Here is a 23,113-nt window from a genome sequence, read left to right as displayed (position 1 = left end):
GAGAACAAAGAACACATCGAAGCCTATGGAAAAGGACACTATCCACATGGACAAAATGACTGTCAGCCAGCCACATGGTCAAACAACAACATCAAGGAGCAAGGAGGCATGACAAACAAAGAACACATTCAAGCATTGACAATGGACATTGGCTGGATGGACAAAATGGCTGCCAGGCAGCCTCATGGTCAAACAACAACAATAAGGAGCAAGGAGTCATGGCAAATAAAGAACACATGTAAGCCCATGGAAAAGGGACACTGGCTGCATGCACACAATGGCTGCCAGTCACATGGTCAAGCAACAAGGAGCCAGGGGGAATGGAAAACAAATAACTCATTCAAGCATTGGCAAAGGAAAATGGCTAGATGGACAAAATGGCTGCCAGCCTGGCACATCATCAAACAACTACAACAAGGAGCAAGGAGGAAGCATGAAGTAAAAAAGAACACATGCCAGCCTATTGCAAGAAACACTTGCTGCATGGACAAAATGGCTGCCAGCCAGCCACATGGTACAACAACAAAATCAAGGAGCTACGAGGCATGGCAATTCAAAGAACACATGCAAGCTTATGGCAAAGGGTCTATTGCTGCATGCACAAAATAGGTGCGAGCCACATGTTCAAACAACAACAAGGAGCAAGGAGGCATTGCAGAAAAAGAACATGTCCAAGCCTATATAAAAGGGACACTGGCTGCATGGACACAATGGCTGCCAGCCAGTCACATGGTCAAACAACAACAAGGAGCAAGGAGGCATGGCAAGCAAAAACATATGCAAGCCCATGGCAAAGGGACACTGGCTTCATGCACAAAATGGGTGCCAGCCACAAGGTCAAACATCAAAAACAAGGAACAAGGAGGCATGGAAAAAAAGAACACATTTAAGCACTGGCAAAGGACATTGACTGGATGGACAAAATGGCTGCCAGCCAGCCACGTGGTCAAACAACAAGAACAAGGAGCAAGGAGGCATGGCAGATAACAAACACATGCAAGCCCATGGCAAAGGTACCCTGGCTGCACGTACAAAATGTGGCTGCCAGTCACATGGTCAAGGAACAAGGAGCAAGGATGCATGTCAAACAAAGAACACATTTAAGCAAACGGCAAAGGGAAACTGACTGCATGCAGAAATTGGCTGCCAGCCACATCATCAAACAACAACAATAAGAAGCAAGGAGGCATGGGTAATAAAGAAGACATTTAAGCATTGGCAAAGGACATTGGCTGGATGGATGAAATGACTGCCAGCCACATGGTCAAACACCAACAACAAGGAGCATGGGGGCATGGCAAGCAAAGAACATATGCAAGCCTATGACAAAGGGACACTGGCTGCATTCACAAAATGGCTGACAGCCACATGGTCAAACAACAACGACAAGGAGCAAGGAAGCATTGCAAACAAAGAACACATTTAAGCACTGGCAAAGGACATTGACTGGATGGACAAAATGGCTGCCAGCCAGCCACGTGGTCAAACAACAAGAACAAGGAGCAAGGAGGCATGGCAGATAACAAACACATGCAAGCCCATGGCAAAGGTACCCTGGCTGCATGTACAAAATGTGGCTGCCAGTCACATGGTCAAGCAACAAGGAGCAAAGATGCATGTCAAACAAAGAACACATTTAAGCAAACGGCAAAGGGAAACTGACTGCATGCAGAAATTGGCTGCCAGCCACATCGTCAAACAACAACAATAAGAAGCAAGGAGGCATGGGTAATAAAGAAGACATTTAAGCATTGGCAAAGGACATTGGCTGGATGGATGAAATGACTGCCAGCCACATGGTCAAACACCAACAACAAGGAGCAAGGGGGCATGGCAAGCAAAGAACATATGCAAGCCTATGACAAAGGGACACTGGCTGCATTCACAAAATGGCTGCCAGCCACATGGTCAAACAACAACAACAAGGAGCAAGAAAGCATGGCAAACAAAGAACACATTTAAGCACTGGCAAAGGACATTGACTGAATGGACAAAATGGCTGCCAGCCAGCCACATGATCAAACAACAAGAACAAGGAGCAAGGAGGCATGGCAGATAACAAACACATGCAAGCCCATGGCAAAGGTACCCTGACTGCATGTACAAAATGGCTGCCAGTCACATGGTCAAACAACAAGGAGCAAGGAAACATGTCAAACAAAGAACACATTTAAGCAAACGGCAAAGGGAAACTGACTGCATGCAGAAATTGGCTGCCAGCCACATCGGCAAACAACAACAATAAGAAGCAAGGAGGCATGGCTCATAAAGAAGACATTTAAGCATTGGCAAAGGACATTGGCTGGATGGACGAAATGACTGCCAGCCACATGGGAAAACAGCAACAACAAGGAGCAAGGAGGAAGCATGGGGAACAAAGAACACATGCATGCCCATGGCAAGGGACACTGTCTGCACTGACAAAATTTATGGTTGCCAGCCAGGAACATGGTCAAATAACAACTACAAGGAGCAAGGAGACCCATCAGACAAAGAACACATGCAAAGCGTATGGCAAAGGGGCACTTGCTACAAGCACAAAATAGCTGTGTGCCACATGGTCAAACAGCAACAAGGATGAAGGAGGCATTTATAGACAAAGAACACATGGAAGCTTATGACAAAGGCTACTGGCTAAATGGGCAAAATGGCTGCCAGCCAGCCACATGGTCAAACAACAACAAGGAGCAAGGAAGAAGCATGGAGAACAAAGAACACTTGGAAGCCTATGGCAAGGGACACTGGCTGTTTGGATAAAATGGCTGCCAGCCAGCCACATGGTCAAACACAAACAAGGAGCAAGGGGGCATGGCAAGCAAAGAACATATGCAAGCCTATGACAAAGGGACACTGGCTGCATTCACAAAATGGCTGCCAGCCACATGGTCAAACAACAAGAACAAGGAGCAAGGAGGCATGGCAGATAACGAACACATGCAAGCCCATGGCAAAGGTACCTTGGCTGCATCTACAAAATGTGGCTGCCAGTCACATGGTCAAGCAACAAGGAGCAAGGATGCATATCAAACAAAGAACACATTTAAGCAAACGGCAAAGGGAAACTGACTGCATTCACAAAATGGCTGCCAGCCACATGGTCAAACAACAATAACAAGGCGCAAGGAAGCATGGCAAACAAAGAACACATTTAAGCACTGGCAAAGGACATTGACTGGATGGAAAAAATGGCTGCCAACCAGCCACATGGGCAAACAAGAAGAAGAAGGAGCAAGGAGGCATGGCAGATAACGAACACATGCAAGCCCATGGCAAAGGTACCCTGGCTGCATGTAAAAAATGGCTGCCAGTCACATGGTCAAGCAACAAGGAGCAAGGATGCATGTCAAACAAAGAACACATTCAAGCATTGGCAAAGGACAATGGCTGGCTGGGCAAAATTGCTGCCAGCCAGCCACATGGTCAAACAACTACATCAAGGAGCAAGGAGGAAGCATGAAGAAAAAAAGAACACATGCCAGCCTATTGCAATAGACACTGGCGGCATACACAAAATATTTGCCAGCCAGCCACATGGTTCAACAAAAAAAACAAGGAGCGTGGAGGCATGACAATCAAAGAATACATGCAAGCCTATGGCAAAGGGGCACTTGCAACATGCTCAAAATAGCTGCGAGCCACATGGTCAAACAACAACAAGGAGCAAGGAGGCATGGCAGACAAATAACATATGCAAGCCTATGGCAAGGGACACCAGCTGCATCTACAAAATAAATGGCTGCCAGCCAGCCACATGGTCAAACATCAACAAGGAGCAAGGAGGCATGGTAAGCAAAAAACATATGCAAGCCTAAGGCAAAGGGACACTGGCTTCATGCACGAAGTGACTGCCAGTTACATGGTCAAACAACAACATTAAGGAGCAAGGAAGCATTGCAAACAATGAACACATTCAAGCATTGGCAAAGGACATTGGTTGGATGGACAAAGTGGCTGCCAGCCAGCCACATGGTCAAGCAACAAGAACAAGGAGCAAGGGGAAGCATGGAGAACAAAGAACACATGCAAGCCTGTGGCAAGGGACACTGGCAGCATGGACAAAATGACGGTCAGCCAGCCACATCGTCAAACATCAACAACAAGGAGCAATGAGGCATGGCAAACAAAGAACACATGCAAACCCATGGAAAAGTAAAAGTGGCTGCATGCACAAAATGGGTGCCAGCCACATGGTCAAACAACAAAGAGCAAGGAGGCATGGCAAACAGAACACATGCAGGCATTGGCAAAAGACATTGGCTGAATAGACAAAATGGCTGCCCTCCAGCCTCATGGTCAAACAACGAGAAGAAGGAGCAAGGAGTCATGGCAAACAAAGAACACATGCAGGACTATGGCAAAGGGACACTGGCTGCATGCCCGTAATGGCTGCCAGCCACATTGTGAAACAGCAACAAGGAGCAAGGAGGCATGGCAAACAAAGAACACATATAAGCCTATGGTTAAGGGACACTGGCTGCATGCACAAAATGTCTGTCAGCCACATGGTCAAACTACAACAACAAGGAACAATGAGGCATGGCAAGCAAAGAACACATGAAAGCCTTTGGCAAAGGACACTGGCTGGCTGGACAAATTGGTCAAACCACATCCTTCTCTGGTTTCAAATATTAATACCCCACAATATATATAAACTTTTTGCAAAAAAATTATATGCAAACAATTGCCACATTTAAAATGTAAGTTAATCCAAAGCCATTCGTTATCTAAATGAAGTTTTAACAACATATACCACTGAAACATTTATTTCATGCACTGATGACTATTAGTACTGGCCTGGGAGGAATGGCCTTAAGGCCCTTTGGAAATCTAGGACACATATAATATTACAAATGGAAACATGTAGAAAAGGTACTGAGCTGTGCAACAATGTTCCTTTACAAAAGGTGAAAAATCAATGAAGGGTAAAATAAATAATAGCTAGGCCTATACTTCAACTCCAGGCCACTCAATAGCACTATACATTTTAAAATCAAATTAACGTACAAAGAAACAGTGGGGCATGCGCATGTAAACAAACAACATTGCCCTTATTCAATAAAGTTTTAGAACTTACTTGTGTGACGATTTCATTAAAAAAAGTCCTTAAATCTAAAAGTATTTCTAGGAGACAAAGAGAGTGATCCTTCCACCTTGAAGTTCAAGTAAAAAGTGACCAGGGGATGGAAAAAGCACTGGGAGGAGCCTGCTGGACAAGAATACTAAGTTATTTTCTCAGACACACTTCCATCCTGTTTGGAAAACAAAAAGGCTTCTCAATCTGAAAAACAAATTGCAGGGTCCATTGGAGAAGGAAGTCTAGTCAGAAAAGCTCATATTGACTAGGTTTCATTGCTCTGGAGAAGAAAATGTATTTCAGAGGTGAGTTTGCACTTGCGAGCAGCCGTTTTGGCCACAGTGTGGCTTGAAGCTACGCGAGAGAATGTGAGGTCTAACACAAGCTCGCTAGCAGCCCAGGAGAATCTTCACACTTATGAGAGAGCATCAAAACCCAATCTTGCAAATGCAAACTAAGTCCATCCGCGCTGGAGAGTGGAATTCTGGAACTCTGTGCTACTTTACATGGCACGGAGTGCCAGAATTCCGCAAACTCCGCCGGTGGAGCAGAGTTCTACTCCCAAGCCTAGAATGAACCTTTACTTTTCAAGCATGTATCTGTTTCTTCAACTCACTAATAAAAATCATCTAATGTCTCTGCCCAGGCAGGCCATCTAAGGCCAATATTTTACTTTTTGGTGGTGTCAAATGGTGGTGGTGGTTTCAGGAAGGTGTCAGCAGTGTAACTGTTCACATGATTGGCTCACACTGTGACTGGAGTTCTCTCCAACCCTGCTTCATGGTATTGGTGAATCTGTTCATGCACACCATCTCTGAGGCCATATGATGTGTTGGACTATGTGTTATATTGGATAGTCTGTGGAACTGTGACCTCTTCCTTTGTCTCCCTTGGAGTCTTCACTTTCTGGAGACTTCTGGAGTCATTTTGAGCTGCCACTTGGCAGCTCTGGTGGTGTGCTGCTTCAGGTACTGGGCAGTTCAGTAAGCACAACCATGTGCTACTTCTTAGGTCTTCTCACCGAGCAGTGAAGTCATAGAGCTCTTCTCTTGTAAGTGTAACAACAGTATGCTTTGTTATCAACTGTTCTGTCAGCCCTCTTTTCTGTATCTGTTTGTTTCCACATTTAGCGTTATCACTTCGTTCACTGTATATCCTTATACTGTGTGGCGGTGTGATTCCTCTCTATATGGCCTTGCTAGTAGGTTCTTGGTCAATGATGTGCAGATTTCTCAGTGAAGCTTTCTTTATCTACAAAAGCTTCACACAGACTAGAGTTGCGCTTTGACTCCACATACACCAAATATTGATTCTCCACTTCAACAGAGGCACACATGGCAACCACAAGCAGTTTGCGTGGACCATGGCAAACTTTCTGGGTGAGCACTGTCAATCTTTGGGTTACTTATCCCCTATCTCCACACCAGTTTTAGCATCCTTTCTAGCCTGGGTGCCACACACAAAGCTATGTATTACACGTCTTCATTCTTCTGCATGTAACCGCAAACTCAACATTCTAAACCTGCATTCACTTCACCACATTTTAACCCTCATGCCACTGCTCTACTGAGTCCTTCAAAAGGCAACAGGGTTCCGTCATTCATACTCACAAGACACTACAGCCCTGAACTGACACATGTGAGCACAGAAGACATTTGCATTGGCTTTGCCGAATTTTGTCTGTAAAATATGTGAATGTATATTTTTGAAGAGACAATAGAATGCACAAAAGTTCATAAAGGCATGCCTAGAACCTGTGACTTTCATACGTTTTCAAGAGTAAGCTGGAAAACATTTGTTGATTCAAAAGTCAGAAACCTGCATCCATCAGAGGCCTGCAGAGGCAGATTTAAGAATTTGTTGCCAATCAAGCCCATGTTGCCAGGGCTGCTGATTGCTACAATAAATAACACAGCTACTGGCATTTAGAATTGACTGCAAGTGAATTCTGATACTGGTTATCTCGATTCATAACAAACAATTGAGCTTGTCCCAATCTCTAGAAGAGTTTGATGGGATTTTCGTCCATAAAATAGTTTACTAAACATTTGGAAAGCAAGTAGTCCTCCCTTGTCAATGTTTGTCAATTACTTTTTGTTAGTGTGTTAGCAGCGCTGCTAATATTTAGAAAAAAGCTCTGTGATGTTGCCAACTCTAGCTCAAACAGAAATGACTCAAAGGGCAGAGTGGGGCAGTCGGAAGGAGGGGGCAAGAAACAATGACAATGGGGCAAGCAACACAACAGGTGGAAGGAGGCAAGCAACAACGACTGGCAAGGGATGGAGGGGGGCAAGCATAAGAAGAGGCAGAAAGGCAGAAAGGCAAACAACAACCACGTAACTGGTGAGGGGGAATGAGGGAACCAACGATGGGCAAGGGACAGGCTTGGAATGGATCAAGCAGCAAAAGTAAGGGGGGCAAAGCAATGAAGGCGGAAGGGGACCGGTCAGTGGAAGGATGATGGCTGGGATAGGATGCAGTACTTGGTCCATGCTCCACTGAAGCAAGAAACACCTAAGGCGTAAGTGAGACTAGCAAGTTTTGACCAACAAGAAGCAAGGAAACCAGGATGACAATGAAGGCAACCAATGGTATGTAATGGGCGGGCTCCAAACCCTTTTTAAGTTGAAGTAAAGAAAGCATTTACAGGTGCTGTCTTGGGTGAGACCTAAAAATTGAGCCATAAGATTCATTTTACAGCACAATTTCAGTAGAAAGGCAATTCTGATGAGACACTGAAGAATTCAAATACTTTATCATCTGTCAAAGGAAGCCAAGATCCCTTGGGCTTTCTTTGTGGGGAAGTAACTCTTCTTACAGAAAATTATGCAAACATATTACCACATTGGGCATTTTATAGCACAATTACCTTAAGACACAGCCTGAAAAAATATACATTTTAAAGTGAAATCAAACAATATGATTATATTATTGGGGCATGAGTTTTAAAACAATTTTTCAACATTTATAGGTTGCTTTTCTTTATTTCTAAATTATACTTTTACATTTATCGATCATGTTCTTTTCAGCTAACTCTGATTTCTTTCGAAAATATTGTTGAAGATCTACTTGAAAGAACCATGATGGGAAAAGTAGAAAATAAACAGCTTTCACAATTACAAATTTTACCCTGAATCATTAACTTAGAAGTTACAGAGACCTGAGACATTCAGAGAATAGGCACATTCCATGTCTCTTATGTTGCAAACGGGTCTTACAGGCTTGAGTAGTTATCACTCAGCTTAGAGACTGTGCAGATTAAGAAATTCAGAAAACAAAGAAATCCATTCGGTTACCCTCAAATTTTACAGGGTTGGGTACATATCAGTCATATTGAGGAGAATGTATAGATTTAGAATACCAGACATATGCATTGGGATACACCAATCTCAAAGTATTCTGTCTCAGACATTATGGGCCTGATTATGCCTTTGGAGGAGAGGTTTACTCCGTCCCAAATGTGACGGATATCCCGCCCGCCAAAATACGAGTCCATTATATCCTATGGAACGCGAAATATGGCAGGCAGGATATCCGTCACATTTGGGAAGGAGTAATTCCCTCCGCCGAAGTCGTAATCAGGCCCTATATGTCTACAGTGTTCTTAAATTCATAAACAAATGTCAATAATGTTCATGAAAGGACTCTGAGTGTCATTAAATAAATACAATGGCAGCAAGACTATGCCCTCTGGTATTATGCCCTGGTATGATCAATGAGACCCTCGTTATAAGTGGCCTCTTAATTTCGATGGAACCAAGAACAGCAGTTATGTGCCGTCAGAGTTATGGGATCTGAAAAAGCACACTGGATCTGATAAGTTTCACATGGAGATTTCAGCTAAAACGTTGGGGAGATATTGAACATTACCAGTGCAGTCGGACCAGAATTACTGATTACCACAATAATTTCTCTTTTCAGCATCTTGGGTGTACTTCTTCTGTACCTCTGCCTTATGGAGTTATCTGTACCATGGGTTTTGGTACTTGCAGTGGGTGGGGGGTCGTCGGGGAAGTGTTACTAGGGGTATGGCTGATCTCTTTGTAGCATTCATTATCACACATACATCAGGCGACGTTCCCACACAAAGGGATCTCATGCACCCTCAGACCTATTTTGGCCCATTTGGGCCTTATAAGTAAGATACATTTTCAAAACGAACGGGCCCACATCTTGGATTGCCAGTGTCTCGGTATTTCACCTAGGAAAAGACTCACAGAACAAAATAAAAATGTGATTGAAGGAGTTCTTAAATTTATCATAGCCACTAGTAGTGCTATAGGTATTATTCCACAAAATTATTTTTGATTAATTACACCACTACGTAGGAGATGCAGCAATAGGCATACCATTCATGATGTCATCTCAGCAGGATAAGTACATTGCAAACTGCTGTACTCTGACTCCTCTGAACGGAAACACGAGCAACCCCAGACCACTCTCAACTTCATTGCAAAGTGCACTTTAAGTACTCATGACAAAGCTGTGATCAATAGAAAAAGATAGCAAACACTCCCAAAGCAAAAAAGAAAAAGGTAATGAATGGAATACTTGAATTAATGATAGTAACTTTCATGGCGCTTGAAAGCATGATACTCATTTTTTTCTCACTGTGCAAATGCTGACAGGTGTGGATGCCCTATATAGTTTAGCCTTGGTCCCATTCCCAACAGCAGTTGAGCCATAGATTTGAGACCATGTTTCATCTAAACACGAATGAACATAAGCAACCCTGGAACATTTTTGGTCTTGTTAGGCCTCATCAGAGACCAGTAGGATGAGTCAAAGTGGGTCAGCGATCTACAGGACATTAATATGATTCAGAGTTTTTCGGATGGGGTTACTCTGTCACAAATGTGACGGATATCTCATCCACTGTATTATGATCCCATTGCAATACGATTCCCATATGGCGGATGAGATATCTGTCACGTTCGTGAAGAGTCACACCAAACTCTAAATGAGGCCCTCAGTGTCACTTACTTTACTTCTGAAAGATAAAAAGATGAGTCATTCCTTCCTGAATTTAAACTTCTGGTTTAATCTTTCATCTCTGCTAACATGGTAGAGCAGGAGTCTAAAGGGAGAGAAGAATTTATATTCTGCCTCGTTTCCCAATCGTTGCTTTGTTAATCAGTACATAATGGCACTTTCCTTATGTAATTCAATAGGACGGTAAGAAGAATAAGCAAAGCCCATGCTCACCTCTAAGACTTGCTGGTAAGTTTTGCTTGGCTTGCAATTTCTATATGGAATGAACTGGCCCTGCATAGCAGCGAGGTTTTTGCAAACAGCAGCCGCTGGTTTTAGCCAGTGTGCCATGCAGCACAGTGATGTGTCTTTTTTGTACAGTTCAGCGAAAGCACACAGTGAGAGTTTCTGTATGGATAATGTTGACTTTGGCATGCAATGACCCTGTGTATGTTAGGTTGCATTAACCTTGTGTGCATGAAACAAACAGAATGATGCTCTTTTCCATCTCTCACCTCCTGCTATCAGTGGCCACATGTACAGGAATAAGAGGAAGAGGTGAAAGAGAAATTAAATAGAAAAAAAAAAGAAACAAAGTTCCCCACCACTCTGCTTCATAACTTCAATTCGTCATGGGGGGGGGGGTCTGCAGGATATAATGGATCTCTATGAAACAAAGAGACATCTTAAGTAACTTGGCCTTGAGACTGCTGATCGTAAACTGTAACATCAATATCTCTGAATAGCCAACTCTCATTACTTCGGCCGATGGCAATGCTGTCACCGCAGGTTGCACCAGCAAAGCAGACATTGAACATTGCAATGGTAATTTGCCGGGGGGCCCTGCACTGCCATGGCAAGTGGATGGGCAGTGCAGGGGCACCCCTGTGGTCCCCTGCACCTGTTCTCCACCAGCCGTTTCAAAGCGCTGCTACTGCCATGAAACTGCTGGAGGAGTACTTGGTATTTATCCACATGGCAGCGTTGCCGTGGCAGATTAAGATCACCACCACCACCAGACCGACCAAATCCAAGATCCTGCAATGTGTTGCTGCATGGCGGTCCAGACCGCCACGCGTAATGAGCTCTAAGTGTCAGTATCATTTTATAAAATGCATAATACTTCTTGTATCCTACACTCTATTCTAATAGGTCCTCCCTTGCATTAGAAAATACATAGAAGTATCATAACTTTACAATAAATCTGCCTGTAAGTCATTCATAAGTGTCACATTCTTGTTAGTTATTTTTCCTACTACCCGATGCCATCAGTATAGTCGCATATGCTATTAGTTGACACAGCATTTCAACTATCCACCTTTTATATAGACTTTATCAGGACAAAAACTCAATTCAAATAAGTATGGGAAAGAAAGTTTGCCATGTCAGATTGTAAGTAGACATATATTCACTATTTTCACTATACAGCCTGATCTTCTGCTTTACTGTCATATATCTATACGAAGATCCGCCATAGAACTTGTGGTCATCTCAAATATTGAAACAACAGAGGCAAAGCTCTTACCCAATTCATCACCTGAAACCTGAACATACAAAAAATAAGTATCTCAAATAAATAAGTATCTCAAATAAATATTTGGAGTAGCACTTTTCCCTATGTTTCTAGTAAGTACCTCTAGTTATGTCGCTACATGCTCCCTCGCGGAAGATGAGGTATAGTTTCTATTTGACTTCTGTAGAATGACAAAACAACCAATAGTATTAACAGTCTGCTCCGTACTGCGAGCAATTGTATGTCCAAGCAAAAACTCCTATATCTTCTACATACATTTGCATATATACATGTCATGTAGTCCAGTCTAAGAATCCTTCCTGTTTCTTCATAGAGTACAAGCCCACTATTAGAAGTTCAGTCAAAAATGTTCAAGAAAATAATTCCAAGTTTGCTTACATCAACAACATTACTTTAGGATACTGCTCTATATTCCCAATGTTCATCAAAATATTCCTTAAGAAAGCAATAGGTCTTTGCAAGGAAAATTTTATATCATTGTTGCAAGGTGTGGGCAGTCAACCCTCACTATGCATGGGTTGACTTTTGACTTTGCGCATTCAGGATTGCCTACAGTGACTCATGTATGTCCATATTTTGTGCCCAACACAGGGCTAAACAGCTGTTTTGCATGGCATTCAACCACGCATGGGGAGGGGTTGGGCACAGGGCGTAGATTCCAGCCAGGAGCAGCACCCAAACCTACCTCAGTATGGCACAGCAGCACTGTTTCTTTTTGTGTGTGTGTTTTTAATTAGGGATGTTAATCCCTCGGGTGCCCTGGACGTAACGGTTACGTCCTGGGTAGCATCGCTCGGGTGCCCAGGACGTAGCCGTTATGTACAGATAGGGGCCCTCTGGGGAAGTGCTTGCGTCCCCCCAGGGGCCTCGCACCCCCCTCCTCTGGGGAAAGGTAGAAGGGGAATCATTTCCCCTTCCACCCCCGCCCCAACCTCCCTGACCACCCCATGGCATCTGATGACATCAGTATGCGATCGCACGCTGACCTCATCAGATGCCTCCCCTCCGCACTGAGATCAGAGGTGAATTGCAAAAGAATGTATCCTCCGATCACGTGGAGGGGGCGAGAGAGGCATGAAAGAAGAGGAAGGTCTTCACTCTCCTTTCATGTCTCTCTCAGCTTGACACTAAACACCAGGGAGTTTGTTATTTTTTTTAATTATTGAATAAGAGGAGAGGACCCTGTGGCAAGGGCCACTCCCCAGGGGGAAATTTATTTCTAGGCCATTTCTGCCCTCCTGGTGGCAGTTTGGCCTATTATAATTAGGCCAAACTCTCCCGGGGGCAGAAACCGCTAGACACCAAGGATTGTTTTGTTTCTTTCTTTCTTTTATTGTTTTCTATGTGGGGCATGACCCCTTAGGCAAGAGTTGCTACCCTGGGGTTAAAATTAACTCTAGGCCATATCTGCCCCCCCCCCCCTTGGAAGCAGATCAGCCTAAACCACTAGAGAACAGGGAATAATAATATTATAATTATGCCGATATGCCCCAGGGGGCAGAAATCCCTAAACACCAGGGATCTTTTTTTTTTGTTTGTGTTTATTTTTTTGTATGTGGGGAGCAACCCCTTAGGCAAGGTTCACTCCCCTGGGCCCTTGGAGGCAGATCGGTCTATTTTTATTAGGCAAACCACTAGTCACCAGGGATTTTTTTCATCAGTTTCACATGAGAGGTGCGACCCCTTGGGCAAGGGTCGCTCCCCTGAGGGGGGCAAATTTGTTTTAGTCAATTTCTGTCCGCCCTAGGGGGCAAATCGGCCTATTGTAATTAGGTCGATCTGCCCTGGGGGTGGCAGAAACCCCTAGACACCAGGGATTTTTTTTTGCTTTTTTTTTTTTTTTATATGTGTGGAGTGAACCCTTAGGCAAGGGTTGCTCTCCTGGGGGGGCAAATTGTCTTTAGGCCGCTTCTGCCCCCCATGGGGGCAGATCAGCCTATTTTTATTACACCAATTTACCCCCAAGTGGGGCAGAAATCACTAGACACCAGGGATTTTTATTTTTTGCGTCAATTTCACGCAAGGGGAGTGACCCCTTAGGCAAGGTTTGTTCCCCTGGGGGGCAAATTTATTCTAAGCCATTTCTGCCCCCCTTGTGGGCAGATCGGCCTATTTTTAGTAGGTTGATCTGGCCACAAGGGGGTCAGAAACCACTAGGCCCGAGGATTTTTTTGCACCAATTTCACGCAACAGGAGTGACCCCTTAGGTAAGGGTCGCTCCCCTTTGGGGCAAATTTATTTTAGGCCATTTCTGCTCCCCTTGGGGACAGATTAGCCTATTTCTATTAGGTCGGTCACCCCCGGAGGGGCAGAAACCACTTAGGCACAAGGGATTGGTGTTGTGTGTGTGTGTTTTGTTTGGGGTGCAACTCCTTGGGCAAGGGTCACTCCCCAAGGGGGCACATTACTGTTGGCCATATCTGCCCCCCTTGTGGGCAGATCAACCTATTGTTGGAAGGCCCATCTGCCCCCAAGAGGGCAGAAAGCCCACCAGAGACCAGAGAAGATTTATTTTTTCAAAATAAGAGGGTGAGGGTATGGCCACACCCCTACCCCAAGTAAATGGGGCCAAAGTTGTTCTGCCCACCAGTGGACAGATGGGGCAATTACCCCTGATCCAGAACTGGGGGGAGGGCAGAAAGTCTACTAGATGCCAGAGATTTTTTTTTAAAACAAAAAATAGTGGGGTGGTGGCTACCAACCTGTATGGGCATGGTTATGCCCCCACCCCAACTGAAGGGGGTACAGTCTTTCAGCTCTCCCTCTGCACACTAAAACATCTTATCCCACTGCAAGCAAGAGGTCATTTGATTATGTTGGGTTTTGGTTTTACATTTGTGCCATGGGAGCTTGGCTAACTCTCATAATCATCTCACTTGGAATGGTGAGGGCTGCACTTTTTGGACTTTGACAAGCTGCCATGTAGAAAAATCCACAAGACCTAGACACATCTGAAAACGAAACATCTGGGTGAGTCCAGGGTGGTGTGCTTTACATGCACCCGCACCATTTTCTTACCCACAGTGCTCTGCAAACCTCCAACTTTGCTGGAAATTACACATTTTTTCCACATTTTTGTGTTGGAACCTTCTGGAATCTGCAGGACCCGCTTTGGTTCCCCCTCAATTTCAACATGTTTTTGGCTCTTCCCTGTCACAGGCACTTGGCCCACGTACACAAGTGAGGTATCATTTTTACCGGGAGACTGAGGGGAACGTTGGGTGGTTGGAAATTTGTCCCGGTGTGGTGATCCCACACAGAAATGTGGGGAAAATGTGATTTTTTTAGCTAAACTCTAGGTTTTCTGAGGATTCTGGGTAAGAAAATACTGGGGGATCCATCCAAGTCAAACCTCCCTGGCCTCCTATCGGGTGTCTAGTTTTCAGAACTTTCTGGATTTGGTATGTTTCCCAGTATGGTTGCTGAGCCCAGGACCAAAAGCGCAGGTGCCACCCCCCGCAAAACAGATAGTTTTGTATTTGCTAAGTTTGATGTGTCCAGATAGTGTTTCCTTTCGCTGGCACTTGTCCTACTTACACAAGTGAGGTACCATTTTTATCAGGAGACTTGGGGGATGCTGGGTGGAAGAACATTTGTGGCTTCTCATAGATTCCAGAACTTTCTGTTACCGAAATGTGAGGTTTGCCAAAGATTCTGGGTAACAGAACCTGGTGCGAACCCCACAAGTCACCCCATCCTGAGTTCCCCTAGGTGTCTAGTTTTCAAAAATGCACAGGCTTGGTAGGTTTCTCTAGGTGCCGGTTAAGCTACAGGCCAAAATCCACAGCTTGGCACTTTGCAAAAACAGCTCTTTTTTCTTTGGGAAAATGTGAGGGGTCCATTCTGCGTTTTGGGGAATTTCCTGTTGTGGGCTCTAGGCCTACCCACACAAGTGAGATACCATTTTTATCTGGAGACTTTGGGGAATGCTGAGTGGAAGGAAATTTGTGGCTCCTCTCAGATTCCAGAACTTTCCGTCACTGAAATGTGAGGAAAAGGTGTTTTTTTGGCCACATTTTGAGGTTTGCCAAGGATTCTGGGTGACAGAACCTGGTGAGAGCCCCACAAGTCACTCCATCCTGGATTCCCCTACGTGTCTAGTTTAAAAAAATGCACAGGCTTGGTAGGTTTCCTTAGGTGCCGGCTGAGCTACAGGCCAAAATCCACATTTTGTTACTTTACACAAAATAGCTCAGTTTTCATTGGGAAAATGTGATGTGTCCATGTTGTGTTGTGGGGCATTTCCTGTCACGAGCACTAGGCCTACCCACACAGGTGAGGTACCATTTTTATCTGGAGACTTGGGGGAATGCTGGGTGGAAGGACATTTGTGGCTCCTCTTAGATTCCAGAACTTTCAGTCACCGAAATGTGAGGAATTTTTTTTTTTTTGCAACATTTTGAGGTTTGTTAAGGATTCTGGGTAATAGAACCTGGTGGGAGCCCAACAAGTCACCCCATCCTGGATTCCCCTAGGTGTCTAGTCTTAAAAAATGCAGCGGTTTGGTAGGTTTCCCTAGGTGACGGCTGAGCTAGAGGCCAAAGCCTACAGCTGGGCACTTTACAAAAAAAACTGCTGTTTTCTTTGGGGAAATGTGATGTGTCCATGTTGTGTTATGGGGCATTTCCTGCCGCGAGCACTCGGCCTACCCACACAAGTGGGGTTCCATTTTTATTGCGAGATTTGGGGGAAAGCTGGGTGGAAGTAAATTTGGGGCTCCTCTCAGATTCCAGAACTTTCTGTCACCAAAATTTGAGGAAAAGTGTTATTTCGGCCAAATTTTTAGGTTTGCCAAGGATTCTGGTTTACAGAACCTGGTGAGAGTCCCACAAGTCACCCCATCCTGAATTGCCCTAGGTGTCTAGTTTTAAAAAATGCACAGGTTTGGTAGGTTTCCCTAGTTGCCAGCCAAGCTAGAGGCCAAAATCCACAGCTTGGCATATTGCATAAAACAGCTTTGTTTTCTTTGGGAAAATGTGATGTGTCCACGTTGTGTTTTGGGGAATTACCTGTTGCGGTCACTAGGCCTACCCACACAAGTGAGGTTTCATTTTTATCTGGAAACTTTGGGGAACATTGAGTGGAAGGAAATGTATGGCTCCTCTCAGATTCCAGAACTTTCTGTCACCGAAATGTGAGGAAAAGGTGTTTTTTGGCCGAATTTTGAGGTTTGCAGAGGATTCTGGGTAACCGAGCCTGGTGAGAGCCCCACAAGTCACCTCATCTTGGATTACCCTAGGTGTCTAGTTTTGAAAAATGCACAGGTTTTGTAGGTTTCCCTAAGTGCCGGCCGAGCTAGAGATCAAAATTCACAGCTAGGCATTTTCCATGAAACACGTCAGTTTTCAATGTAAAAATGTGATGTGTCCACGTTTCGTTTCCTGACGTGGGAATTAGGCCTACCCATGCAAGTGAGGTACCATTTGTATCGGAAGACTTCAGGGAACACAGAATGGCAGAACAGGTGTTCTTGCCCCTTGACTTTCTCTACATTTTTTCCTTTCAAATGTAAGACAGTGTGTAAAAAAGACATCTATTTGAGAAATGCCCTGTACTTCACATGCTAGTATGAGGACCCCAGAATTCAGAGATTTGCAAATAACCACTGCTTCTCAACACCTTATCTTGTGCCCATTTTGGAAATACAAAGGTTTTCTTGATACATATTTTTCACTCTTTGTATTTCACCAAATGAATTGCTGTATACCCTGTGTAGAACGAAAACCCATTGCAAGGTGCAGCTCATTTATTGGCTCTGGGTACCTATGGTTCGTGATAAACCTATAAGCCCTATATAACCCCGCAACCAAAAGAGTCCAGCTGAAACAACGGTATATCACAAATCTGATATCGCAGGAAAAAGGTACAGAGTAAAACATGTAGAAAAATGGCAGTTTTTTTTAGCTCCATTTCAATATTTTTTAATTTCAGCTGCTATTTTCCGTAGGAAAACCTTGTAGGATCTACACGAATGACCCCTTTCTAAATTCAGAATTTTGTCTACCTTTTAGAAATCTTTAGCTCTCCGGGATCCAGCATTGGTTTCACACCCATTTCTGTCACTAACTGGAAAGAGGCTAGAAGCACAAAAAATAGTAAAAATGGGGTATGTCCCAATAAAATGCCAAAATTGTGTGAAAAATGTGGTTTTCTGATTCAAGTCTACCTGTTCCTGAAAGCTTGGAAGATGGTGATTTTAGCACCACAAACCCTTTGTTGATCCCATTTTCAGGGAAAAAGTCACAAGCCTTCTTCTGCAGCCCTTTTTCTCCATTTTTTTTTAAACAAACTTTTCGCTGTATTTTGGCTTTCTTGGTCTCCTTCATGGGAATGCACAAACCCTGGGTACCTCTAAAATCCCTATGATGTCGGAAAAAAGGGCACAAATTTGGTGTGGGTATCTTATGTGGACAAAAAGTTATGAGGGCCTAAGCGTGAACTGCCCCAAATAACCAAACAAAGGCCTGGCACCTGAGGGGGAAAAGGCCTGGCAGCGAAGGGGTTAATCTAGAACCCTTTTTGGTTTAATTCTTTCTTTATTATTATTACGTTTATTTATTGTTTTATTACTATACATACTTAAAAAAAAATATTTTAAACTGTTTTGTTCAGCAGTTTTTGTGCTCTTCTTCAATTCTTCGAACTTGTGAAAAAGACGTTCTATTTTTGGGGTGATGTTTCATTACACGAGAGCAGACCATTCTGTTCATTTCAACAGAATTTTTTTTTTTCTTTCTACATGTACTTCAGTGAGTGTGTAACTTCTGCAACAGTAAATCTTCTTCCTCGCTGACAGTGTGAACTGTTTTCTTCTCCTCCCTCTATCTCCTGTCACTGAGCTTCTATTTCTGGTAAGGAGTACGTGATCGGGTGCATGGCAAGTAAGTCTTTCGTCCTTCCTCTATTGCCAAAAGAGTGCATTCTGGGATGTCGACGCTAACGGACTTGATCGCACAAATTGTATGTAGCATTTTGTGTATTATCTTTCTTCTCTCAGTTGAGGTGTGTGAAACATTTTCATTCTAGGGATTCTCACGCAGAACGAACAGCTCTTCCACCACTGGAAGGTGTTACCATTTCCAATACATCATCTTATTGAGGTAACTTGACCGGTTCCTGCTGTCGCATGCCTCTGCCCAGTTTGTTGCCAAGATATTTTGGTCACACCTGAAGCTTCCTTCTATCAGTCTCTGGGTAGAAAATGAGAACAGTGTATTACTCAGGATGAGCTCCTTTTCTTTTCAGGTAATGGACTTGGTTCGCAGTTTCAGAATTCATGGATCCTTCACTGACTCCTCCAATAGACATAATGAAATGACATGCAACTTCCTACCCATGGACCTCAAACCCAAGAATGAGTGGCCTGAACATTTTTACAAAGTTGTGTTTGGAGTGAAAAAGAATTGAGATCAATTGTATAAACCATTGATGTTATCTGATTGGTTGCTAAAATATATTGCTCATAATTTAAATAGTAATAATTGACTTTCTTGGAAAGATGTTTGCACTCCTTGCCATCAGAGAGCTCTGCAGGAAAGGAGACTATTTCGTTTTCTTACTGTGATTTTTTCTTTTTGGATTTAAAAAAAACTTTTGCTCCTTCACAATGGCTTCTAGACAGGAAGGAGAAGGGAAATCCAGAGGAACAAGGAGGGGGAACAATTGAAGAACTGGAAGATGTTCAGACTGATGGTTCAAGAGCTGCATCAGACTATACTGTAAAATTGTCATTTTCCAGCTGGCGAAACAAAATACTTCTAAGTACACATGCACAATTTGTACAACTAAGAAGCTGAGCAAAGAGAAACATTGAAAATATAGCCCTGAAACTTCCTCAATGCACAAACACCGTAGTGCTTGTCATGAACTGCAGCTCATAGCTGCAAAAATGCTGAAAAAAGGAGATGGGACACCGAAGAGGTGATTACACCATCTTCATGCCATACCTCCTGGAGGGACGTTATCAGAAGATATCATGCAAGAGATCCAAGAACAGATTGATTATCGCTCTGAAACTGTGGGCTTTCTTACCCTGATGTGGTACAAGGTGCTACATTTCAGAAACTGTACTGTAAGAGCACAAACAATCAGGTGCTACTTCACCAGAAGATATAAAGATATAAATCAATATATATATATATATATATATATATATATATATACACACACACACACACAAATAACTTTTTTTCGTGTCTTTTAACTTTTTCCCTCTTCATGAATCAACATGAAATTTGGCATGAAGGACTTTCACTGACTACACTAAGCAATTTCCAGATTTGATGCAGATTCATCTCTGGGGTCAGACATAATAGGCAAATCAAAAATACATTTATCACTGAAGCAAACCATAACTACACAGTGGTTGAGCACTATATCATATATCATAGAACGTCATCAGTAATGTCATTTGAGATGTCATCAGTGATGTCATCAGTGATGTCACTGACTATGTCATGAGTGGTGTACTATGTGATGCCATAAGCAGTGCATTACAATTTAGCTCAGCTAACTATAACTGCTGATTTTTTCTGGTTTTGTGGAAGTAAATTCAGGACCTAACTATAATGTTCCTGTAACCTTTGTTTTTTCAGTGAATTTCTATGTTTTTTAAACATATTGTAGTTTTCATTACTATACGTTAATCCAACCACAGCCATGCACGGCCAAAGGGAGTTGGCCGCAGCCTATCTCTCTGGGTGTGAGAACAGGTGTAAGAGAGTGTATCTGGGGAGAGACTGGCTGTGAGAGTCTTTGGGTGTGAGAGTGCGTGCATCAGTGTCTTAGTGGGTGCGTCAGTGTCTGAGTGTGTCTGTGAGTGGGTGCATGAGGATCTGAATGGTCTGTGAGTGGGTGTGTGAGTGTCTCAGTGGGTCTGAGTGTGGGTGCATCAGTGTCTCACTGGGTCTGTGAGTGGGTGCATCAGTATCTGAGTGGGTCTGTGAGTGGGTGCATGAAAGTCTCAATGGGTCTGTGATTGGGTGCATGAGGGTCTGAGTGGATTTATGAGTGGGTGTGTGAGGGTCTGAATGGGTCTGTAAGTGGGTGCATCAGAGTCTCACTGGGTCTGTGAGTGTATGTGTCAGTGTATGTGTGGGTCTGCGATTGGGTGTGTGAGGGTCCGAGTGGGTCTATGAGTGGGTGAGACAGTGTCCATGTGGGTCTGTGAGTGGGTGCAGGAGGGTCTGAGTGGATTTGTGAGTGGGTGTGTGAGTGTCTGAATGGTTCTGTGAGTGGGTGCATGAGGGTTTGAGTGGGTCTGTGAGTGGATGTGCCAGTGTCTGTTTGGGTCGGTGACAGGGTAAATGGGAGGCTAAGTGGGTATGTGAGGGTCTCAATGGGTCTGTGAGTTGGTGCATCAGTGGTTGAGTGGGTCTGTGAGTGGTTATGTCAGTGTCTGTGTGGGTCTGTGAGTGGGTGTAAGAGGGTCTGAGTGGGTCAGTGAATGGGTGCGTCAGTGTCTGAGTGATTCTGTGAATGGATGTGTCACTGTCTGAGTGGGTTGGTGAGTGGGTGCGTCAGTTTCTGAGTCAGTCTGCGAGTGGGAGTGTCTGAGTGGGTCTGTGACTGGGTGTGTGAGGGTTGGAGTGGGTCTGTGAGTGGGTGTGTAACTGAGTGGGTAGGTGAGTAGGTGCTTCATTGTCTGAGTAGGTCTGTTAGTGGCTGCATAAGGCTCTGAGTGGTCTGTGAGTGAGTGTAGGAGTGTCTCAGTAGGTCTGTGTGTGGGTGCATCAGTGTCTGAGTGGGACTGTGAGTAGGTGCATGAGACTCTGAGTGGGTCTGTGAGTGGGTGCATCAGTGTCTGAGTGGGACTGTGAGTAGGTGCATGAGACTCTGAGTGGGTCTGTGAGTGGGTGCATCAGTGTCTGAGTGGGTCTGTGAGTGGATGTGTGAGGGTTTCAGTGGGTCTGTGAGTGGGTGTGTCGGGCTTTGAATGGTCTGTGAGTGGGTGTATGAGTGTCAGTGGGTATGTGTTTGTTTGCATCAGTGTCTCAATGGGTCTGTGAGTGGGTGCATAAGGGTCTGAGTGGGTGCATAAATGTCTGAGTGGGTGTGGGAGTGGGTGCATGAGTCTCTGAGTGCATGTATAAATGAATGAATTAGTGTGTGAATGAGTCTATGGTTTCCCAAATGTTTTCATATTTTCAAATATTTTGTGAATAATTCATAAATTTTCACGAATATGGCCCATGGTGGCATAACACTTTTTTAAACCCTTGTTTTGCGCCTAAACACACCTATATCACGCCCCTGTGTACCTCCACCCTGATCTCTTATGCCACTTTCATTTAGAATTTTCAACCCTGGGGACTGTGTCCCATAAAATAAAATGGCAGCCGCAACTTTCTAGTCAGATTATGGTCATCCAATTACAGTGCTTCTTTTCGCAAGCGCATTTGTGAAAATTTGCAAATATTCACAAATTATTTGTGAGCCCAGCTATACAAATTTGTATTTCATTTAAAATCTCAAAAACTTCTGAAAGGATTTACACCAAATAAGCGAAAGCATAATCTGCGTATCAAAAGCTATTTTTTTGCCAAATTTGGTGTAATTCCATCAAGTAGTTTGGGCTGAAGTTGTTTCAAAAGGCCCTTTAGGCACTGACATGGGAAACACAACTTTTTTGACCCCCTCTCTTTTTCTTGGCCCCCACTTGACGGAGCACCACCAAACGAAGGCACTTTTGTTGGAAAATTTTGCAAAGATTTGTCAAACGATGCCAAAGATATAGACAAGTCAAAAAATGATTTTTCTATGGAAACGTGGTCCTAACTATAACTACCTACCGGGGCCACAGAAGGTAATATATATATATATGTAGTTATAGATACAACCTAGATTCCAAAGGAGAATTTTTTTTTGTTTTGATTATAAATTTGGTGCTGTTTGACAAATCTTTGCAAAATTTTCAAAACTACTTTGCCATTCAATTCAGGTGCCATCTTGAAAGTTTTGTGGTGATCCGTCAATCGAGGGATGAAAAAAAGGGGGTGTCCCAAAACGCGTATTCCAAAGGAATTTCCCAAAGGGATTTTGAGTATGACTACGGCCTGAACCACTGGACCGAATTGCATCAAATTTGGCAGAAAGGTAGTTTTTGCTCCAGAAAACATGCTTTTGTTATTTGGTGTAAATCTGTTCATTAGTTTCCGAGATATTAAAGGAAAAATACATTTGTATATCTGGATGGAGCCAAAGCACAGATCTCATGATAAGATCTGATTGTCTGTCAGCACTTAAACCAGGAAGAGTTGGCAGTCATCTTGGGATCAATATACATGATAGCAAGCAGTAAATATACATTGTAGTAAATGGCAGATTTTGAGGGTCACAAAACGGAGAGAGTATAAAAAGTTATAAAAGGTGTTAGTTACAATATAAATCTTTGTTGAGGGTACCTTACTAATCTTAGGAATTGTGGTGTGTTCTAAGATGATTTTATCTTGTGAAAAAGCCTTCTGCTGGGATTTCATGAATCATGTTTGAGAGAAAATTGTTTTCTCATGATTTTACTGTAGAGGTTATGGAAG

Source organism: Pleurodeles waltl, chromosome 6 (assembly GCF_031143425.1).
Source record: "Pleurodeles waltl isolate 20211129_DDA chromosome 6, aPleWal1.hap1.20221129, whole genome shotgun sequence".
NCBI lineage: Eukaryota > Metazoa > Chordata > Amphibia > Caudata > Salamandridae > Pleurodeles > Pleurodeles waltl.
This window is presented reverse-complemented; position numbering follows the sequence as displayed.